The following is a 21,493-nucleotide window of genomic DNA, read 5'->3' as shown; positions in this document are numbered from 1 at the left end:
TCAGAAAAGGGAGTGGGGGCAAAATCGCAGACACAGGAACAGTGGGGGGTTGACAGAGCCACGTGAGGCCCCGACACCCAAAAAGGACTCTGCCTGCAGCGCAAACAGCAGGACGGGCCTCCGTAAGCGGGCCCAGGTGGCCACACAGGCGCCTGCCGTGATACCCAGCCCTGGGATGCCAGATGTGGGGCTGTGACGGGGGACTTTCAGAATGCCTTCCAGTCTGAGCCCTCTGATTCTCACCCTCATTCCCAATACCGAACACATTCAAACGGTGAGGTTTCCGCCTGGGCCAGGGCTGCATGCGGTAAGCACACGGCTCAGATCCACGAGTGCCCGCAGCCCCCACCCGCTTCCTCAGCAGGTTCCAACAAACGTGCCCACTGTTCATACCATTACTCAGCAAGCATTCCTAGAGAGGCTTCCAAGTCGTGGCCTGGTTCTAAATGTAAGGGGTCAGTGTGACTGAGACAGACCAGGCCACCAATTTGTCCTCATGAGACCCACATTGAGGCAAGGAGAGAGAAAGCAATAAATAAACAGGATAATTTCAGAGAATAATGAATTCTATACAGAAAATAACACATTTTAATGGTATACAAAGTAATGGGGGGTTGGGGGACAGGATAGAGCTGGTGATGAGGAAAAGCACCTCTCACAGGTGTTTTTGAGCTGTGATCCAAGTGACAAAAAGGCCCACCATGGAGATCAGAGGGAAGAAGTTTCCAGGCAGACAAGCAGCAAGTGCAAAGGTCCTGAGGCAGGAAAGGGCTTGAGGTGTTCCAAGGACCGGAAGAGGCCAGGGTGGCCTTTGGGAAGGAGAAGAGAGGTGGAGAGGAGAGGCAGGGCAAGGGCGGGCAGGCCTTGGGCCACGATTACAGCTGAAGTCTATCCTGAGCACAATGGGAGACCACTGGAAGGCTTCAGGTTGGGAAGTGACATGTCAAATCATCTTTTAAAAGATCCCCTCCGGCTGTGTGTGGAAAATGGGTTAAGGAGGACTAAAGAGCCACAGGGCCCCAGGTGGAACGCTGCCGCCTTTGTCTAGGTGAGCAGGGATGGAGGCCTGGGCCAGGATGGCAGGGACGAGCACGCACCTCTCTGGCAGATACACAATGCAAGTGAGTGAAGAAGCCTGTCTCGCGTGGTTCGACCCAGTGCTTCCCTCCTCCTTGACCATGGAGCCCTGGCCTGCAGCTCCCTTTCCCCCGTAGCCGCAGCACGGCTGGGTCAGGGCGCACACACTGGGAAACACGGCTGTTCACTCCGCCCCCGTCAGCTGGATTCTCATTCAGGAAAGCCACCTTCTGTGCTGGTTTTGTGCACGCCGGCTGGCCTGGGCATGAGATTCCTGCATACATATGTACTTGGGCACACTAGTCCATTATTCCAGAATCTTGGGATACCGAGGCACTGCTTTTTCCCTTCTTAACATGAGGACTCAGAAAAGAATTTTGAAAACTAACCCATCTCCCAATCAAACATTCATCCCTTCCAGACACAGATTCCGGACAATGTCCCGGAGAATGCCAGAAGCAGGAATAACACCTTCTGCCCACGAGCAGGCTCCTGCTTCGTCACTTGGGTTTTCTGGATGTCTGTAGCATCAGCAGAACTCTGCGAAAGTGACATTACCATGGAGGTTAAGCAGAGACTTTAAGTGCGAACTATACACTTTGAAAATGCAGGCCATTATTCTAATCAGAATAATTACTAATATATATGCCAAGGCAAAGGTGAAATTCAGGAGACTCGACTTGCCCGTGGTGAGATCAATTATCATACCTCACTGCGACGCCCGTGCGTTTCCTTCGTTACCAGGAGCAAGAGATTCTGCGCTAAAGATTCTCACCTAAGTCCTACTGTTATACATCATCTGTAAAACATGACACTAATGTAAGCATCTTGGAAAACACTTCCATGTACATATGTTAACAGTGGGAAAATAAACTGAACTGAAATCAGCAAAGTTGCTGCTCTTCCGGGAGGGGACAAAAGGTACCTCTGCCAAGAAAGATGCAGAGGCATCTTCCACCGTCAGGAGGGTTCACGTCCCGAGCTGTGCCCGGGCCTAATGCCTGGTGATGTCAGGGTTCCGGGATGGCAGCTCCACGGATTCTGGCTCCAGGCTCTGGTCTGCTGCCGAGCCTAGAGGCACAATTTAGAGCCCATCCTGACAGCACACAAAACGCATCTCACGCTTCCAGATTGACAGGGTATTTGAGAATTAAGTCAATGGCTTCCAACTGTATTCCTTGGATGCAGCAGAACAGAAACACCCTGCATATTCTGTGCTCCCGTTCCTGGGGCCTGCTAGGATTCATACGTTGAAACCCAATGAGGACAAGTGAAAGGCCCGTGGACCTCAGCCCCAGCCTGTGAGACTGTACTCTCGTGTTCTATAAATAAGGGAGAGGACAAAAGAAACCAGGGGCACCTGGTTTTCGCTGCATTTCAAAGGCCAAACAGAAGAAAAGGTATAGGCATGAGACAGAGGAGAAACGGCACGCGCACACAGGCCGCTGCTCCCCTCCCCGCCGGGAGACAGAGCTCAGGTGAGCTGGCCCGTCGTCTTTCAAGGGCCGGTGGCTGCTGATGCCGTCCCGGTCTTTGCCTCTGTCTCAGCGGAGCCCGCTCTTGTTTCTGCATCTGTGGCAAAGAGAGAAAGTTGTCTTCCAAATTCTCTAAGTTACTGTATGACTCCCAACACACGTGTACCTGTGACGCAGCGAGGCAAGGCAGCCTCAGCACGCACCTTCCAGAGACTTCTGCAGCGGGCCAAAACAGTGGTTTGCTTGACTCTTAATGTGATTTTAGATCCTAAACCCTTGATGATAGCTTTCATTTCTGGGGACATTGGTGCTTTCCTAAGAATTCTGTTAGTAGTTGCACCACAGAGAGACACTGGCAGGTCAACCATGGGATCAAGCTTGGTTTGCTGGCACATCTCAGCTTATTTGCTCCCCAGGTTTCCTCCTCTGTTCCTGGGACCTCAGGCCTCCAGGGGCAAAGAGAATTCTTGTGGGTTGGAGGGGAAACAAGATTTCCCTAGGGAGTGGCATGGCAAGGCGCCGTGGTGTCTACAAGACACACTCAGATGCTCGGGGCGGAGGGAGGGGTACCTGCCGTCTGCATCCTGAGCAGGTGCCATTCCTGCTGCCCAGAGTCCTCTGGGAAGCCGGCACAGAGGCGGGACTGGATAGGGTGGCCAAGGGGAGATGCAGGGATGATGGTGGGGTGTTCTGGGGCCTTGTGTGGGTAGCAGCTGATGCACGGTGCCAAGGAGGGTCAGTCCCAGGGAGACTGCCTGGCTGGAGAGGAGAGGGAGGGTGTAGAGAGAACCAGTGGGTACAGAGGCTGGGCTTAGGAATTCTCGAAGAAACCAAAACAGCGTTAGTAACAGACATCCGAAGACCACTGCCTGGAAGGGGCCACTTTGCTATTGCTTAGAATAAGACTCTGGACAGGCAAGGCCACGAGAGTGTATTTCAATGACACGGTCAACACCCTGACCACAGACAAAGGCAGCAGACTCAGCCCCAGCAGCGGCTGTTCAAAAAACTGAGGTGGGTTGGCAGCCAAACCTAGGATGCTGGCTCTCCCTCCCCGGGGCCCTTCATTGCCATCAAGGTGGGTGTGTGATTCTGGGGGAGATGTGTGGAACAGCCTTCCCAGTGACCCCTCACCTCTGAAATGGTCCAGGGGCACTCTGCACGGGGCTGCAGCTGTCCACGCTCAGGCGGTGCCAGGGGCCTGGGGTGGCTCTGACACACCGCAGCTGGTGCCGCTGAGTCGGAAACCCCGGCTCTGCAGACAACTTGGGGAGTAAACGGGGGCTCCAGGCAAGGTCTGGGCCCAGCTTCCTCCGTAAGGGCTGTTTACCCTGTGGCTCTCTGGGGCTTCACAATCCAAAGCTTGGCATTTGAGACCAAACTCAGTGATTAAAAGAGAAAGAAAGAAAGAAACTTCTTTTTGGCAAATAAGAATTTTTGTCTGCAGGTCTAAAACTTCCGGGGATGTTCTGAATTCAGCCCAGAGGGTGCCAGCGCAGCTCCTCAACACGCACCAGAGCAACCAGACACTCCCAGAACCCAAGACTCAGACAAAGAAAACCGGAGGACACACAGGAAGCGCCCAGGGGAAGAGAGACCGTCCCGCATGCCCTTTCTCTACGCCGCTCACGGCCAGTTTTCACCTGGAATATCTTTGGCCCACATCCAGATTAAATGCCAGTTGGAAAGCTCTGCCCACTCGCTCTTTCGGGGTGGACAGCAACGGTGGAACTCTAATCGTTACAAAGGTCACGATCGGGAGCAAGCCCAGGAGCGGTCGTTTCAAATTCGATTGATCCCTATTTGTAGTCAGGGAAGGAAAATGGACGCTTGGACTGTATTGTAATTACGAGGCTTCCAGGCAACCATGAATAGATGTGCCATCTCGACACTGGCAAATACCTGGGAGGAGAAATTATTACTCTGGTATTGCACGTTGCTAGGAAAGGTTGAAGATAAAATTGCGCATAAAAAAAATCAATCATCTTTTAGCTAATTTGCTCTGCTCACCACCCATCAGGGTTATCACAGTGATCAGATGTCTGCTGAATATATTAAGCTGAGGGTCTACTTGCTAGAAATGGTCACCAGGACAGCAGCAGCCTCAAACGCAGTGGGGACTCTGGAGAGCCGACATTTTGGGGCTGAATAGGTTCCAGGGGCCATGAGCACAAAGCAAGGGCTCTTGCTGAGGGAAAGGGAAGAGGGGGCACCCAGAGCTCCCAAGCTCATTTCAAGATGCCCTACTATGGGCGCTGCAGGCACCATCTCACAGACACTGCCCTTGGTCTGAGGCCTGGGGAGAAAGGGCCGCCCACCCTGCCGGTAACACAGTCTGGGAGGAGGAGGGTCAGCTTGTCCTGCGAGCACAAGAGAGCCCTAGAGTCTCTAGCGATATGAGTAAATGAGTGTAACACTAAACAGCCACTGCCACGAAACCCAGGTATAAAATTATATAAAACCTTGTAAAGAAAAAATGTATAGATAACTATGAGGACCGCGGTGATGTGCTTCTGTTTTCATATACTTTAGTTCTTTGCAAAATTGTCTACATTTAGTTACCATCTTCCCCTGGGGGTGGGGGCCAGGCCTGGGCCAGAGGCCAGCCATGCCCACAGCAGCCCCAGGAAGCCCGACTCAGTGTCATCAAAAGGTGCTATTATTATTATTTTTTATTGTGGTAACATATCGATAACATAATACGTACCATTTTGACCATTTCTAAGTGTGCAGTTCAGTGGCATTAAGTATATTCATATTGTTGTGCAACCATTACTACCATTTATTTCCAGAACTTTTTTTTGGGGGGTGAGGAAGATGGTTGCTGAGCTAACATTTGTGCCAGACCTCCTCTATTTCGCATGTGAGACACCGCCACAGCATGGCTCGATGAGTGGTGTGTAGGTCCGAAGCCAGGATCTAAACCGGCAAACCCCAAGCCGCAAAAGAGGGGCACATGAACTTAATCACTATGCTACCTGGCCAGCCCCCATTTCCAGAACTTTCCATCATCTCAAACAGAAACTCTGTACCCATTGAACAGTAATTCCCTATTCTTCCCTCCCCCCGCCCCTTGTAACCTCTGTTCTGATTTCTGTCTCCATGGATGTGCCTATTCTTGGTATCTCATAGAAGTGGAACCGTACAGGATCTGTCCTTGTGTGTCTGGCTTCCTTCACTTAGCATACGTGTCTTCCAGGTCCATCCAAATCGGCACACCCACCCTGCCCTTACCTCCGTCTCATCCTCACTGAACTCAGGATGGGCCCGGTTGTGCCCGTTTAACAGCTGAAGAAACTGAGGCTCCAGGGGCCTTTTCCCGGGTTTGACTGAGCCTTCTCTCCCCGCGGGCAGCGGGTGACCTGCCGTGAGAGCTGCAGAGTCCGCAGGAGCGGGATCGACCTCCCCACACCACTTACCCCTGCTCAGCTGAAGTGAATGCACGTCCCCCCAATCCAGGAATAAATGGAGCAGGCCCCCCAAAAGCTTTCCTGAGGCCATCAGGGTCTTGCACTAGACCTCCCCTCTTTCTGGGCAGCTGGTCTCCAGCGGCCCTTCCCACGGCCCCGGCCCCAGCCCTGCAGCTCTCCTCCCCGCCGCGGCCTATGGTGAGCAGACCCGGTGCCCGAAGTGGGCCCAGCGCCCGCCCCCTGCAGCAGCCGGAGGCTGAGGAGGAGCCCGCCTGGCCTCCTCCTTCAGAGCAGTCCTCGGAGGAACATTGGGAGGGTCGGCCAGAAAGCCGCCGTCCCAGCCAGGCCCTTTGCCCCTCCCCAGGGCAGCGCTGGCTCTCGGAAAGCTCCTCTCCAGGCCCGGAGGTTCAGTGAAACGAGCGCGGTTGTCATGGCCGTCAGGGCGGTCCCTTAACTGGTGGCCCGCTCTCAAGCGAGGACAGTGCCTGTGACCAACGCACACCTGAGAGCGGGCCGCCGGGGAGCTGGCACCAGGCAAGGAGCAGCTTCTGCTCTGTGAAGACACACGTTCCCTCACTCCCGTGGCACAGGTCACGTCGTCCGTCCCTGTACCATTTTAACCCCCGAGTGGTGATGACCGGAAGCCCAGACGGGCCTGTCCCTGCTTGCCTGATTTTGCCGGCATCTCCCCCGTGCCCAGCTCAGACAACCACGGAGCCTCTTCTCCAGCCTCCCCGCCTTCAGTCCTGTCCTCTTGGAGTGCGCTCACCCCACGAAAGCCAGAGTGACCTAAAAATGTGACTCAGATCGTGTCATTCCCAGCGTCCAAAGCTCCACCGGCCTCACATGGCATCTAGACAGATGGTCTCCAGGCCCTCGGTGCCCAGCAGCCTCCCGGCCACTCTCACCGCGGCCCTTGAACCCTTGAACCCCGCCTGGGGCCCTTACGCTGCCCGCCCCCCAGCGGCTCCTCCTCAGCGCCCACTGTCAGGCAGTCGCCACCTCCTCAGAGAGGCCTCCTGCACAGTCCAACTAAGGTAGCCTTGTCGCTCGCTCTCTGTGACATCGCCCCAATTTATTTCTTCATGCTTCTTATCACTAGCTGAAATTATTTTTTATTACATGTTTACTCTGTGAACAGAAGCTTAGTTCGTGTGGATAATTGCTCCATCCTCAGGGACTGCCGCAGATTAGGCACTCAGTGATGTTGTTGACTGACTGATGGAATCGGTCTCCCTTTGACTCCAAGGCTCCCTCAGCCTCTGTCCTCAGTTCTCCTCCTTGAAGGAGCTGTCCTCGCTGATTGGCTCCTTCACCAAGTCCGTCGCCGAGGTGCTATGGTTAGACCCTGGGTCCCCCACAGCTGTTCTCACCAATCCCGTGTGTGTCACCTCACCCCCTCTGGGCCTTCCAGAGCCTGAGCCACGCCCCTGGTCCACCTGCCTGGTCGCCAGGGCCATGCAAAGCCTCAGTGTCGCCCCGACCCCCACCCACCCAAGAAGCCTGTGCTTTCGTGTCCCAGTGCATCCCCTGGGCACCTGATTTCAGCACAGTCATGGAGAATGGTCCTGTGCACCTGGCCTGGGGCCCGCCTCGTGTACAGACCTCAGCATCCGTCAGGATTTTTAGTAGCCGCAGGAGGCCACTCAGCAGCGGGTGGAGGGAGAATGCCCTGGACCAATCTGATGGTTAATTCTACTTGTCAACTTGACTGGGCTACGGGGGCCCAGATATTTGGTTAAACTTATTCTGGGTGTTTCTGTGAGGGTGTTTCTGGGTGAGGTTAACATTTGAATCAGTAGACGGCGTAAAGAAGATTGCTCTCCTAAACGTGAATGGGCCTCGTCCAATCAGCTGAAGGTCTGACAGGAGCAAGAAGGCTGACCCGCTCGTGAGGAAGAAGGAACTCCTCCCGCCTGACTCCTGGAGCTGGGACATCAGTTTCTTCCTGCCTTCAGGTTTGAACTGAACGTTGGCTCTTGCTGGGTCTCCAGCTTGTGGGCCGCAGATCTTGGAGCTTGTCAGCGTCCGTGATCATGTGAGCTGATTCATTATGTCTCTTTATATATCAGTGTATAGATGTAGGTACAGGTACAGGGCTAGGGATATACAGACAGGGATAGATGCCTCTTCTTGATTCTGTTGCTCTGGAGAACCCTGAGTAACCCAGGCAACTATCAAGCGCTGGGTGAGGGGGGCTGATGGATCGATGCCCCAGCTTCCCTTCTTCCGAGGAGCATCCAACACGGTTTCTCTGCCCGCTGAGGTCACCAGCTCCATCCTACCGCTTCACAGGAGGCTCTCCCTTCTCTGCTTCGCTCCCTCTGTGCTCTCCCTCTGCTTGCTGGGCTCACTCCTGCACCCACAGCTGAGTCTCAGGCTTGCTTTCATCAGGACCCAACATGGAGACCTCCCACACGCCTCCCGTTGCCCCGACAGGCACATCCTCTCGGCACCCCGTCTGGCGGATCCCACCCCTAAATCTCTCCGACAGGGTCTGTGTTAGTGTCCTGTGGCTGCCGAAATAAATCGCCACAAACCTGGGGGCTCGAAACAACAGAGATGTGTTCTCTCACAGTTCTGGGGGCTGGAAGTCAGAAATCGGTGTCCCTGGGCTGAGATCAAGGGGCAGCAGGGCCGCGCTCCCCCCAGAGGCCCTGGGGAGGACTCTGTCTTGTGCCTCTCCCAGGTGCTGGAGGCTGCTGGCATCCCAGGGCTTTGGCCGCATCTCTCCTGTCCTTCTTCTGTGGTCACACTGCTTCTCTTCCATGGGTGTCTGATCTCCCCTGCCTCCCTCCCATAAGGACACATGGTCGCATTTTGGGGGCTTACCTGGGTAGTCCAGGATAATCTCCCCATCTCAAAACCCTTAATTTGATCATGTCCTTAAAGTCCTTTTTTGCCACAGGAGGTCACGTTCCCAGGTTCCAGGGGTTAGAATCGGATCTCTCTGGGGGGCCATCATTCAGCCACCATGGGTCTCCCATCCTCCCTCCCATGAACTAACGAATGGCCCCTGGATGGCTTCCTGTCCAGCCCCATCAAGTCCAATCTCCAGACTGTAACCAGAGACGTCTTTCTGGAAGGCAAACCCGCTCAGGTGGCTCCACGCGCACAGCCCTTGGGTGGCTTTCAGCTGCCTGCAGGACACAGCGCCCCTTGCCTAACCAAGCCCCAACCCTAGCCACCTGCACGGCAACTCCAGGCTCAGATCTTTCTTGGGGGCCGGAAAAGCTCAGTCCGTAGCCCCATGTTGGAGGAGGGCACAGCTCCAGCTGATGGCTGCCAGGTGGGAATGTAGATGCCAAATTTTTTTTTTTTTAAAGATTTTATTTTTTTCCTTTTTCTCTCCAAAGCCCCTCTGGTACATAGTTGTATATTCTTCGTTGTGGGTCCTTCTAGTTGTGGTATGTGGGACGCTGCCTCAGCGTGGTTTGATGAGCAGTGCCATGTCCGCGCCCAGGATTCGAACCAACGAAACACTGGGCCGCCTGCAGCGGAGCGCGCGAACTTAACCACTCGGCCACGGGGCCAGCCCCATAGATGCCAAATTTTTTAAGCGAACCCAAAAATCCAAGTTTGGTTTGGTTTGGTTTTGAATGTGAAACTTCTCAGTATTTAAATGTTGGCAGCTAATTTGAAAAGAGATCAGAAGATATGTCAAGCCACACAGAGCCGTCTGTGAGCTGCCCCTTTTGGAACCTCTGCCAGGCAGCTGGATCACCTCACTCCCCTCGGCCCCAGGCCTCCTCCTGCTCTCGCCTCTTTGCTGGAAGCACTCCCCTGTCCATCCTGTTCCCGCCCCAGTGTGCTCCTTGTCCCACTCACCCCTGCTCTCCTTCGCTCTCAGTTCATGCTTCTTGTGGACTGACTCCTGTCCCGGCTCGACTGCCCCTGCAGGGATGGTGCCCATCCACGGGTCTCTGTCTCCCTCTGGACCGGAGCACCTCAAAGATGAGGGTGAATGCCCTGGTGTCTGTCGAGGAGCTGGCACATGGGGAGTGCTCAACAGATATTTGTACAATTATGAATATATCCTCTTAAGAAAACATCAAACATTTTATTTTCAGAGCCAGCCACAAAATCACCAATTCTGGACATATAAACGTGGGTTAAAGCTGTTCCAAAATGAGTCCTTAAATTTAGACTTAAGGATTCTTTGGTCTACTCCAGCAAAGGACCAACAGGAAAAACTAAGATGCCGCCCGAATTTCCTGGGCAGATTCACCATTCACCGATTTGTGCACGGTTTGCTGTGAAAGCACAGCAGATCAGCTGGCCTTCTGTGGTCGGATGCCCGCATCCCTTGCACGCGCCTGCACGCCCCTTTATCCAAGCTTATCAATACTGTTGGGGGCAACACGAATTATCCTTATGAATGTGAACGACCCCCACTTGTCTGCCTGTGTGTACCAACTCGACCTTGCTTGGCGTGTGGCATCCCACACCACCTACCAGGAAGGAGGTGGGCACCGCCACTTTACGTAAAGCCAGCTGCTGGCAGTTTATGCTCTTGTATTAATTATTACTGCAAAGGACACCACAAAGCTTAGAATGCTTGTCTCACACCAAAAAGTCCATTAAAATAATTTTACAATAACTGATACAAAGTAATGAAGCCAAAGTTCAGGAATTAAAGTGGAAAATCAACTAGGTGAGAAGCAGAGACTGCACAGGTGGGGTTGGGAGGTGGGGGGGAGCAGATATTTGGCCTAAACAACCTGTGGCCACCGTTCCTGCAATGGAGTTCAGCAGCTTTGCACTTTCCAAACTGTCTGCCATCAATGCACATTACCTTGAGAGTCAAGCAAAGGATGAAGTTTCTAAGTGTGTGGAGAGACTATTAATCACTTAGCAGAGGCTTCCCAAGAGCCCGCAGTGTTGCTGGACTCTGGGGGCAATAGGAGGAGGGCCAGCCTTTGCCTGCAGGGACTTGTCACATGGGAAGCTAGAGTGGCGACAGTGGCGCTCTGCCTGGAGGAGGCCGGCCGGATGGCTGGCTGGCTGAAAGCCTGCAGGATGAGGCCCACGGGGTGATGGGGTCCGAGAGGGTCTCATGAAGCAGGAGAAAACCTTGTGGGGCTCTTAGCTGCTATTTTAATGCTGCTCTCATTTCACTGGGTCTGTGTGTGTGTGTGTGTTTCCACCTCTTCATTTTCTTGTAACCCACATTACTGAAGAAAATGACTTGGTAAAAGAGCAAAGCCTGGCACCGAGGTATTCTCTGAATGCAGGGAGATACAGGTTTGCGCCTGAGCCTTGATGCACCTTGTGAGAAACCTCAGCCATGTGGTCCTCAGAAGCCTCTCTCAGATGCGCTGGCTGTGCGAGGGCTGGGGCTGCGAGGGACCAGTCAGTGCCCTGCTCGGTGCCTGGCACCCATAACTGACACTGACTGAATCAGGAGGATTACAGATTAAGTCAAAACAGCTTCTCTCACCGTGAAAATGGCAGGGCCGCCTGGCTATTGTGAGCATCCTGGAGACAGAGGAGAGCCAGGCCTCTTGACTTTCCCCAGGGGGATGGGACTAAGCAGATTTGGGGGCTGCTGGGCTCCCCTGAGTCAGTGTTTAGACATCACTGTGAGCCTCTGGAAAGCTCCCCCACTAGTGAGGACTGGTCTGAGAAGAAGAGATGGTTTCACCCAGGAGATGAGGTGGTGCCCAGGGGTCGCTGAAGTAGAAGCTTCCAGCCCTGGTCCCCTGGCTCTCCCTCCTGCCTGGAACAACGCTGACCACTCATCAGAGGGACGAAGGACTTTGTTTTTTTAAAAAAGAGGGACAACCATTTACAGCTGATAGGGATGGTACGGCTCGCAACTGTCGTTTTACAAGCAATTTAGAAGGGGTGGTGTGCTCTGGTGGCGAGGAACTCATCGTCGGATCCAGCACTACTTGGGCGGCAGGTTGGGAATGTGGCCAGATCTTCCATTCCCCTGGCTGTAACCCGGTGAGCTGTGAAGCAGGAAGTCTCACATCGCTACATGATGCAACTGCTAGACTGCGAATAGAAGGCTATTAATTCACTACGATGCTCAGTTCCCTAAGCTGGAAGCCGCCTCCGGGACAGCGCTCGCCTGCCCACCGCCCGAGCCCTGATTGACCTCAGAATCTGCTCTCTGTCTGTGCTGGTTCAGACCCTGGCTAGCTCTGGCTCGGATGGTAAAAGGGCCTCTGCCGTGGCCTTGCACAACATCTCAGAAAGCATTGTGAAAAGCACCCCAGGTGTTGTACAACTGGGTGAGGGCAATAGCCTCCTCTATAAATTCAGATCTGACCCTGTTTACACTCTGCCCTAAATGCCTCCATCCTGGGCCCCACTGCAAACCCCCCAGGCTTATTCCCTGAGTTGGAACCTGAATGAATCCTTGCAGCTCCTGAACACACCAAGCACACTCACGTCTCCTTGCTCTGCACTTGCCGCTCCTTGTCTAGAAACCCTTCCCCCCAACTTCAGTCTCATAAATCCTGTTCACCCTGCAAGACTCAGCGCCAGCGTCACTGCCTCTCGCGGCCGCTACTTCAAGACTTAGCAGCGCGGTTCTCTGCGTTTCTGCAGACACGCATCACTTCTGCCTGTCTCTTGTAGCTTCTTAAAGGCTGGAGACGGTGCCTTTTCCATCTCTGAATCCTGGGTTATTCACACTGGCCCTAGCAAAGGGCAGGCGCTCACATCATGCTGGGGGACTGAGCTCGGGGTCCGGGCAGTACTGCATGGGTGCTCTGGCGCAACCTGGATCTTCGGTAAATTCTCAAGACAGGTGCTGCTTCTTACAGAGGCGGCGTGTTTTGCCTGTGAGATTCCTGGCAGGCCGGCATCCACCATCACCTCCCCCTCTCCTCCCTGTGTCCGAGGGCCCCTGCACCCAGGGCTGGAGCTGTGCAGAGAGCAAATGTGTCAAGGAAGCCAAGCACAGTTCTGCAGCCTCCTGGGGAGCCTCTAGACCTGCATGGGCTCCTGCTGAGCCAGAGCACCCGCTGGGGCAGGCACACGTTGACCTTTCTGCCTTTCCCCCGGGCTGGAGGCTCCTCACAGTAATACTGCAGTGAGAAGCACCCCAGGTAACATCCGAGGTAGAGCGTGGGCCTTCAGGACCTGACTGGTGCCTTCCTGGCCAACAGCCATCTCTCCTCTCACTCATCTATTCTCCAGCCTCCCTGAGCCCCCTCACATCCCTGCAGAGGGCGACGCATTTCCACGGCTTTGTGTGCGCTGTGCTCCCTGCCTGCAAGGCCTTCCCCACCTGGCAAGCTCCGCTTGTCCCCCAGCAGCCCTCAAAAGGGTCCCTCCATCTGTGACCTCACTCTCCACTCCCCTCCTCTGTGCAGGCTCCGGAGCACCCACCACTCTGTGTGGTAAGGATTTGTGTCTTCTCCGGTTCTTTCTTCCATCCAGATGCGCATGGGGTCCCAGGACAGGGAGGGTCTCTGTGTGAGAGCTTTCCTTCGGGGTTGGGGCAATGTTTTTTGTGCAGTAAGTGCTAAATGCGTGCTTGTGGGCACAAAATCAGATGTTCAGAACGGTGGAAAGAGCATTCTAGAAAACAGATACCCCAGTCTATGCCCTGCCCAGGAGGAGCAGGTATAAAATTCTTTCCTTTTTCTAAAGAAATATTTGCAAATCTTTTGCCAAAATCTCTGCAAGACAGCATGCACAGTTACTGCAAATGCTATGGACTAGCAAAAAGGCGAACTTTTAAGATATTAATTAACCACAAAGACCAATAATGGGGTGATTGACTCAGGCTCCTCAGCAGACGCCCAGATTTTGTGGGGTCAAGCCCCATCCCTCTCTTTTTATGGGAAAGCCACACCTTTAATACCACCCTCCTTTCAACCAATGAGCAAATGCTACCTTTTCCTTTTCTTGTTTCACTATAATACTGAATTTTGACGAAGTAGTTGGAGAGAAAGCCACTGGAACTACTTTCCGAAGTTCCCTGTGCAGGAGGAAAGGGAGGAGCACGTTGCTTAAGGGCACAGCTGTTCTGTGACCAGGGCCACAGCCTGGCCACGCCAAAGTAGCATTTCAATGCTTTTGCTTTTTTAAAGACGTGATACATCTAAAATCCCGATTTGATTAAGTGAGAGTGTCTACTACAGGAGAAGGTCTCAGTCCAAATTACCTACTGGGCCCTGCTTCTTCCTGAGCAGACGGGGCCTGGGAGAGGCTAGGGGAGGAGCTGCTCCAACCCCCTCCTCCGAGACCCGGGTTTCGGGGCCTCCCTCCCTCTGTGCAGGTGAGCAACGGACCACCAGACAGACTCCAGCAGCTGGAGGAAGCAGGCGTGTCTCCCAGTCAATGTCCCCTTTAGCAGATGAAGGACACTGCTTCACGGAGAGGAGACACACATTTGAGGCCATTTTTCATCCACTGACAAGGAGTAAATTAGGAAATCGTGTAAGTACAATACGGGAGCCATCCCTTCCTATTGATCACATGTAATTTACATCTTACAAAGATGTGAATCCTTGCTTCTCACTCCACAAGGAAAATCTCAATGATTTATTCATTTCAAATGAAAAATAGAAGGTAGATGAGAAGAATGACTTCACAGACGCCTCGTTCTCGGGGCGCTGGTGCGAGGCTCTCTCACGCACCGCCCGAAGGGCTCCGTGTGCAAGTCCCTCTAATTAACAAGGTGAATCAGGCGGCAGCTCTCTAATTAGTGAGCATGACAAGCCAGCGGAAACAGGCGGGCAGACCGGTACACAGAGCCGGCCAGCAAAGACGCAGCGCATTCCAAGGGAAAATGCAGATTTCTTCTAAATAACTATTAAAGGTAAGACGGTCAGGGGAAAAGAACGTCTGATTTTAATTCTCACGTCTCGTGTGTATTCTTTGTTCGTTCTCAGGGATCAGCGGCTCCTTGGGAACACAGAGCTTGCCTCAGGTCTTTGGACATCTTCCCAGGCAAAGCATTGCTTAAAACTCAGGTATTTTTCCTTGCAATAAGAATTAACATCTTCGTTTGAGGTTTATGATCAATTCCTGTGTGTTTTAGTCCGGTAAGCATTACCTGCCATTGATCTTCATTCTTAATTCCTCCCCAAATCAGAGGTGTCTGATGTGAAAACCTCTTTGGAGACTGACTCTAAGCTGCTCAGTCCCTCAGGACACACTGCTAGGATCCCCCAAAGGGCAGAAACAGCTGGAAACTCCCACTCTCCAAAGAGGGGCAGAGCCCAGGCAGGGCCGCACCTGGTTCCCAGCCTGGCCTCGAGGTGAGCCTAGGCTGCAACTGGACAGGGCCCGGCCCACTGGCCGTTTGCCTTGCTTTTTCATGTCTTTGCTCATCTGCCAAGGATTGTTAGCTAGTGTTTCTGAGTGCACCCAGCAGCTGGCTTGAGGGCAGCTGCCAGACGAGCTCCCCACTGCATCCACCAAGCTTCATGGGTGCAGCCTGCAGTCACCCACAGCACAGCTGTGTGTCAGTGGCGACACTACTGTTCACATTCATCTCGTAGTTGCTGGCTCCAGAGGACACGGCTGCACCTAGTAGCCTGCTGGGTTGGACCTTTACTGAGGACTGTGACCTCTGTGTCCTTTCCATCCTAGCAGCTTTCAGTGCAGCTCAAAGTATTTCCTTTTAGCCTCAGGGACTAGTTGTTAGATAGATGCTAAAAGCAGTCTTGTGAGTGCAGAACATATGGACTCAGATTCAGATACAACACACTTCTGTCAGACACCAGCTCTGTGCCAAACATCGTGCTGGGCGTCTTGTCTGGAGCAGACACAGATCTTAGTACTGTCTTATAGTCGGAGAAACAGGGCTTGAGGAAGGTGAAAAAGGGTCCCCAGGTCCCTCGGCTAGAAGATGCTGCTGGAAGCAGATGGACTCTGGGTTAATACCACGCTGCACCTGTCCTCTCCTCTCCTTCCTGGCACTCGTGGTCCCTGGCTCTCGACTGACAGGCCGAAGGATGTCACTGCATCACTTCACTCTTCTCAGCAAAGGCCGGTCACAGCAACAAACTCTAAGACCAGTGAGCAACTCAACAGCTCTTCGCAATGTCCTGCCTATCTGGAGAGAAATAAGAATGACAGCCTTAGAAAGGCGTGGAGCCTTGTCAAAGCAGCCCTCCCCTCACACCGTAACTCTCCCGGAAAGACTGAACCTCATAAAAGATTATTTCAAGGCAAATATATATGAAAAAGATCTGCAAAGTACTCACGGAGTCGGTGGGGGGCGGAGGGCAGTCAGAAGAGGAAGCCGAAGGGATGGTGTGGCCAACTGGGATGCCACTCTCGCCCCGCTCCACTGCGGCCCTGGCTCCCCTCCTGCCTGCGCCACGGCAGCTCCCGGGGTAAATTCTCTGCGGGTTTTTCTCTGCATCCAAGCAAACACCCGTCCGCATGCCCTCTCTTCCCTCTTCAACTCTTCATCCCCCGTCGGGTTTATCTATATAGCCCCTCGTGTTAAGCACAAAGTCAACACCCAAGAGTTTCCAGCACACACTGGCCCACAGGACGGCGGCGGCTGAGCGGACAGTGAGGGCAGGTGTCTCTGACCTTTCTCCCCGCCCTCCCATCATTCCCCATGCTCTGCCTGCCTCCTGCACCCACTCTTCCAGGAAGCCTGCCCTGATCACCCTCATCACCAGCCCCCGCTAGAGTCATGCCCCCCCTCCTCAGAGCCCCGTAGGGCCCTGATGGCGCTTTCCTGAGACATTTGTCCCATTCAGCACATACAGTACTGTCATCCGTGCAGCAGAACAAACTTATGCTTTCAGCCAAGTCAGACCTGGGCCCGAATTCTGCCTCTGCCAGTTTCTGCCCACGACACCTTAGTTACACCCTTAAGTTTCTGTTTCCTTAGCTGGAAAAAGTAGAAGTAATCTCTTACCTTGAAGAGTTGTTCAGAGGATTAAATGAGACAAAGCTATGAACTGGCCTCCTGTGGTATGTATCTGGCATATAGTGGGTGCTAAGGAATAGCAATAATCTAACAAAAATTCTTTTCATTTTGGGGACCGCCTGCAATAATGAAAAGACAATGGATGTGAACTTCCTTTATATCCCGTACCAGCCTCAGACCGAGCAGTCGTGAACTAGCTATGCGCCCTCGTGCGGGATATTAAACCCCTCTGAGCCTCCATAACACGGGGTTGGCCATACCCGACTCACAGGTGTGGTCCATGGAAGGGGTGGGCCAAGGCCATCAGTCAGAAGCAAGGACTTTGCTCTTCCATCTGCGTGTGTGTGAACCTGATGAAGAATCTGAACAGGAGAGTTGCTCTCAAGAAAGGAATATTTGTGGAAGGAATAAGAAGACAAAAGGTGCGACAAATAGATGTTCCTTTCTCAATATTTATTCTTCATGGCTTTGGACAAGCCATTTAGGGTCGTAGCGTTTTTAATCCACAAAATGGGAGAAAATCTGTCAGCCTCATTGGATGGCTTCCAAATTAATACTTAATAATTAATAAAAATGTATTAATTAATAACTAATTAATAGAATTGATAAAAAATGTAAATCTAGAAAAAAGTATGTCAAACTATGAAAGAAGGACTATTTCAGAAATTTAGTTAATTATTTCAGTGAGTGAATATTATAGATAAAAGCATACATTACATTTATTGTAATCCCATGTTTTCACTTGGTCAAAATTTGACAGTCATTTTTTTGCTTAAGACCAAATGCTTCTGCCTTTACCCTGTGGGGGTGAGGCACCTGAGATAATTCATGACAGCTGTTTTTACATTAAACATGGGAAATTTCAAATTTCATTAAAAAAATGACAACATATTTTTTGTGCAAATAGTTTAAAATGTCTGAACTTCCTTACTGGAAAGTTAGTATGTGGTCAAAAATCTCAAAGTAAATATTCAGGGGTTTACAAAGCATTAAAACAAACAGACTAAGTTTACTTATGTTTGGGGCAAAATGCTAAACACCCGCTTAAGTAAATTATACTTTGTCTTTAGGAACATCTTTTGGTGCTAGTGCCTTCTATATACATAGCCTGAAATGCTTATTTTATCTGAAAGGAACTTTAAAAGAAGCGCTGGATGATACCAATTCAGCCCTGAGGGCATCTGTCCCTGATCACTAAAGTCCCTACCAGGAGTTCTCCGAGGGCCACACCACCTGGGGCCTAGCGTAGTTCATGTTCTTAGGGCCTTGCTTTTCCACCAACAGGGCTAAATGGTGGCTGGTAATTAACAGCTTTAACTCAGAGTTCCCTGGTGAAGAGTCTGGCACAGGGCGTGTTACTCTCCCAGGGCTGCTGTTAAAAAAAGTCCCACAAAGCGCGTGGCTGAAACACCAGAAATGTATTATCTCCTAGTTCAGAGGCCGAAGGCTGGAAACCAAGGTGTCAGCAGGATCGGTTCACAGGGAGGGCTATGCGCCTGTTCCAGAGCATCCTCCTGGATTCTGGTACCCTAGGCGTTCCTTGGCATTTACACAGTGTTCTCTCTGTATCTTCACATCGTCCTCTTCTGTGTATCTAAATTCCCCCTTTTCATGAAGACACCAGTCAAATTGGATTAGCATCCACCCTAATGACCTCATCTTAACTTGATTACCTGCAAAGAGCCTATTTCCAAATAGGACCACATTCACCCGTACTGGGGGTTAGGGCTTCAACATTTTTGGGTCACAATTGGACCCAAGAGTCACTGGTATAGACGTCAACTTTCCAAGGCTGCAGCTGGGCAGGGAGCTGAAGTGCATGGCTGGCCGGCTCTTGCCAGGCCTCCCAGGAGGCGGCCTGCAGACTCACCGCAGTGCAGGGTCTGTCCATCAGCACTGCAGGCTTGGAAGTTGGGTGCTGGCGGCATGTGGAGACTGCATCCATCTCTCAGGGGCTGGGTGCCCTGAGACAAGTTCTCAGGACTACTGTAAAATCTCAGCATGCCCGTTTACTGAGAGAGACCCCTCACACGGAGGACGGCACTTAGGTCAACATGACCTGCGCGTTCTCGTCCTCTAGGTGGACACGCAATTTCGGGAAGAGTGTGGGTCATGTGTTTCGGGGCAGCATGACTTGGTCTCCGTCTCCGCAGCAGGGGTAGCCCTGCTCATAGGGTGAGGTGCTGCCAGGCATCCTGGGGGAGTGCCTGGAGGGGCCTCTCATCACCTCCCTCCCTGCTGACCTTGAGTGGACTGGTCATGCTTCTAAGAGACAGCCCTTCTTTGAGGAACCTTCCTGTTGACAAGCTCACTCTGAAGCACGGGCTTTGATCCAATTCCTATAGATTTCCTCACTTGGCTCTGAGGTCATTCTCTCCTCCTCATTTCCATGTTTGGGGGGGCCTCACAATGGTCCCCAACTACACACCCACAGCCTTCATAAGAACATGCTTGCTTTAATTTATTCTCTCCTTAAAAACAAATAAATCCTGGCCTTCTGACTGAAGTATAATAGAAATCCAGGGCCCCTCCTCGACAGAGCCTGCCCTTCCTCCCTCAGAAATACATGCCGACCAGACCAGCTCACCAAGACCATGCAGCAGGCTCTGAGGAGAGCTGGCAGTGGGCCTGAATGGGGTGGGTCTTTACGTTGGTGTTCACAGACGATGGGGGGATACAGGTAAGGCTAGGAAGCAAAGAAGGGCTATGAGAATTCTTTTTTCGACCAGGACATTTGTAGCTCCTAAAAAAGGTCTGCAACTAGATCATTCCTCTGTGCTACAGGAAAGGTCCAAATAGATCACTGATGTTAATTAGACCTCAATAAAGCTGGAAAAAATAAAGAGAAACTTGAGAAATTAAAAACGAAACAAAAAACCCAAATAGATCACTATTTTTCCAAATGACAAGACAACTGGATGCACAACAAAAAACAAGTCTCATTCCAACATCAGTAATACACATCTCTGTGAAGATATAAGTACTTGGGGGTAAGTAAGTATTAATGGCAGGGATCACACTCCAACTTAGAAAACCACGTTAAAATCAGAATTCAAAACGAGGAGTTGAGATCATGGAAATAAATAACTAAATAATTTTTTACCAAATATGAAGTGATCTCTTCAATCTAGCTTCCATTTCATCCTGTCTTAAGAGTAAACATTTCGATCTTTACTTGCTGAATACAATTAACACCTGATTCCCACTTTTAAGTTCAGACTAATTTCTCATTTATGCCTCTGACACTTCCCTACAACCTACTTGACTTGTCTAACACATTTGCCAGATATTAGGAGGACTCAGTACAGAAGAGAGATTTCTCTCTCTCTCTCTCTTTTTTTTGCTGAGGAAGATTTGCCCTGAGCTAACATCTGTGCCAATCTCCCTCTGTTTTGTGTGTGGGTCACTGCCACAGCATGGCTGCCAACAAGTGGTGTAGGTCTCCCAGGAACTGAACGCAGGCCACTGAAGCAGAGCACTCTTAACTTAACCACTATGCCATGGGGCCAGCCCTGAGATTTCTTACCCTCACAGTTTAGGAACATTAACAAGTTTTCATGAGGCTTCATTTGGGGATAGAATCTGGGGAAAAAAGGGTGAGAAAGTTGTTAAAGTAGAATCATCACTAGTTTTCAAAATAGGAATAACTTAAAGAAGATCCCCAGATTTGGTTCATTTAAAGATTTTTTTTAAAAAGTTTGTCTGTAATGTTTGTGCGTAACAGCAGAAACTGCACAGCAGATAAGGATTCTCTTCACCCTGCCCCATAGAAATGGAAAATTCTATGATCAAGACAAAGGATGCAGAGCTAAGGAAAAGCCATGGCAGTTAGAACTAAGAATCTGTGTGATCTCACCTGTGAAGAGACCAACGAAGGACTCCGAAATAACAAACAGAAAGGCATGGAGGTTGAGAACATGGGGCTTTTGCATCATGTAGCCCCGGGCTTGAATCCCAGCTTCCCTCCCTCACCCTCGTTGCTCTCAACTTCAGTTCTCTCATCTGCAAAATGGGACTAATTATATTGTTGGTGAAATAATTGAATGAAGCAATGCCTCCAGAGTGCTTAGTACAGCGCCTGGCATGCACTAAAACGTTCCACAAATCTTAGCCCAGCCAGCACCTCTATCCATCAACAGAGCCAAGGGGCTGACCCTGTCTGCCCAGGGAGCTTGCTGAGCAGCTCTGCCTGATTCAAGTCCCCAACCAATGAGCTGTACTGGCTGTGGAGGCTGTTCTGCAGCCCCACCCAGATAGGAAAGCAGATTCAAATCCCTCTCTACTGTGGAATATAACCCCCAGTCCAGCCTGGCCAGGCTGGAGCACCTTGGAGGTTGCATGACCCATCCTACAGCCCCACTGGTAGTGGCATCCAAGCAGCTCTGTCCACCTGCAGAGCCAAGCCAGTGGCCTTGTCTGGCCAGGGAAACTATTCAGGTCCCCAGCCAATGAGCCATACCAGTCATGGGGTCTGTTCTATGGCTCCACTTGAGCAGGAAAGCAAATTTGCAGCCCTACCCAACTACTGAATGTAGCATTCAGTCCTGCCCAACCAGGAAGCCTGACTAGAGAATTCAGGCAACTGCGGAGCCCATCCTACATCCATGCTTGGGCAGAGAACCAAGCCTGCAGTCCTATCCAACTGCTCCCAGCCAGCAGCACCCCCCAACCTC

Source organism: Equus quagga, chromosome 13 (genome assembly GCF_021613505.1).
Source record: "Equus quagga isolate Etosha38 chromosome 13, UCLA_HA_Equagga_1.0, whole genome shotgun sequence".
Lineage (NCBI taxonomy): Eukaryota > Metazoa > Chordata > Mammalia > Perissodactyla > Equidae > Equus > Equus quagga.
The sequence above is the reverse complement of the archived record's forward strand: the minus strand, read 5'-3'. Positions refer to the sequence as shown.